At 52.1% G+C, this 2180-nt stretch overlaps 1 long non-coding RNA gene across 1 annotated transcript; it reads left to right on the top strand.

Annotated features, from left to right (window-relative positions):
- The first annotated feature begins 220 nt into the window (after window positions 1-220).
- LOC141366138 (uncharacterized) lies at window positions 221-1923 on the top strand. The gene is made up of 2 exons (XR_012371220.1): window positions 221-351; window positions 482-1923. It is a non-coding gene; the product is annotated as an uncharacterized lncRNA (long non-coding RNA).
- Window positions 1924-2180: the final 257 nt, after the last annotated feature.

The following is a 2180-nucleotide window of genomic DNA, read 5'->3' on the forward strand; positions in this document are numbered from 1 at the left end:
CAACTTCTAAAAAAGTTTTTATATAGCCTCCTTTTTTGTGTTCAGCTGTAAGTAATGGGACAAAAGGCTTGAATTTTATTGCGTTTCACCCCTTTGGAATCGTAACCAACAATCGTTAGAAATCTGATACGATAAGCGGAATCACATTTGGAATCGGAATCGATACATTTTAACCCTTATAAGTCCCTTGGAGTCAATCTTACCCCAAGATACTTGTCACAGGTGACGTTTTAAATGAACGACGGGCGGAACCCGGCTTCCACATCTTATTTTGACGACTGGCGGAATCCGGCTTCCACACTTCATATCCGGGGTTTCCCCTAAGGCAAAATTAAGCCTGATCACGCTCAGGTGGGGCAAATTAACACAGCGGTTGCTAATAGGCTGACGAGGAGAAGAGTCAGGGTATAAAGACACCTTTGCAGACATTAAACGGGGTGCTTGTGGTATACGTTGTGTACGTTGTGTTGCTGCTTTGCAGACGGACCACGCTGGTCGGATCGCTCTCCTGGGGAAGAGAGTAAGAGACAGTCAGCGGACGAAGGGATATTGTGGAGTTTATGTGAGAAGGAGTGGACACAGAGCCATCGAGAGCACCGTGAACAGAGGTTATTGGCAACCAAGCGTGAGTAACCGCTGTGATACTTCTCTGCAAATGTCTTGTGTGAAGAATTATCCTGGTGTGTGTTCTTGTGTTTCGTGAGGTCCCTGGCCCCACTGGAGAGGAGAGCGTGGGTGAGCCGCGGTCGACCGGAAGCACGGACGAAGCACCGCCCGCCGGTAAGCCAGTGGCCCTGTGGGAAAGAGGAAGTGCAGGTGAGCCAGGGAAGTGATTACCGACACGCCGGGCCTGTGAATACCATACATCTCTCCCTCATTTGTGATCCAGTTGTTGCCCAACCAATCTCTCGAGGTCGTCGTGGTCAGGTGGCAAGGACGATCTAAAATTCACGTGACGTGGTATAAGAGTGCTGTGGGTGAGTTTCACTGATTGATGGTGTTTACGCTTGACTTGCTGTGCGTATGCTGTGCTTGTAGCGTTCGAACTGCCCAGCCTCCGACGAGACACGAGATGGTGACATCTGTTGCGGCCTGAATCCTATAGGGAGAGAGAGAAAATCAAGCTTTGTGCCCGGGTTGTGACAGCGAGAGCTTCGTCTACTACCTGAACCAGTGAAGCTCCGTGTGGGAACGAGGATCCCCCGGCACTGTGAGTAACGCAGCCTGTGAAATAACCTGTTCTGTGCTTATAGCAGCAACCTACCTGAACCAGTGGAGCTCCGTGTGGGAACGAGGATCCCCCGGCACTGTGAGTAACGCAGCCTGTGAAATAACCTGTTCTGTGCTTATAGCAACAACCTGCCTGAACCAGTGGAGCTCCGTGTGGGAACGAGGATCCCCCGGCACTGTGAGTAACGCAACCTGTGGAATAATCTGTTCTGTGCTTGTAGCAACTACCTACCTGAACCAGTGAAGCTACGTGTGGGAAAGAGGATCCCCCGGCACTGTGAGTAACGCAGCCTGTGGAATAACCTGTTCTGTGCTTGTAGCAACTACCTTCCTGAATCAGTGGAGATCTGTGTGGGAACGAGGATCCCCCGGCACTGTGAGTAACGCAACCTGTGGAATAATCTGTTCTATGCTTGTAGCAACTACCTACCTGAACCAGTGAGGCCCTGTGTGGGAACGAGGATCCCCCAGTGCTGTGAGCATCAGTGGAGTGTTTGACCTGGTCTGACTGTGTTCGATTCTGCCTCCAGGAGAAGCGGAGCGCGCCACGGGTTGCTGGGCCAGAGCCCCGGCCCCCAGTCTTCTCCCCAAGTGGCCCTGGAGGCAAAGAAGAGCCACATTAGTTTTAAAGTTCCCTTTTTCCCTTCCCCCTTTCCCCTTTTTAAATATTTAATAAAGCTTGTTTTAATTATAGTATACTCGTCTGTCTGGTCATTGGGGTGGTCTTGGGAAACTCCTCGAGGTGGAAGAGTTAAGAGGGGTGTGGCCCAGTAGTATATTCGGGTCCGCCCCCGGGGTGTGACAGATTTGGCGTAGCCGGCAGGGTTCCACCTCGAGTTGAGCGACCAAGGTCCTCCAATGGCCGACGACGAGTTGCCCGAAGCCCCGCCCCGTGTTGTGCCTGAAAGGCCAGAAACCCCACCCCGTGTTGTGCCGGAAAGGCCGGAAAC

This window comes from Misgurnus anguillicaudatus, chromosome 9, assembly GCF_027580225.2.
Source record: "Misgurnus anguillicaudatus chromosome 9, ASM2758022v2, whole genome shotgun sequence".
NCBI classification, from domain to species: domain Eukaryota; kingdom Metazoa; phylum Chordata; class Actinopteri; order Cypriniformes; family Cobitidae; genus Misgurnus; species Misgurnus anguillicaudatus.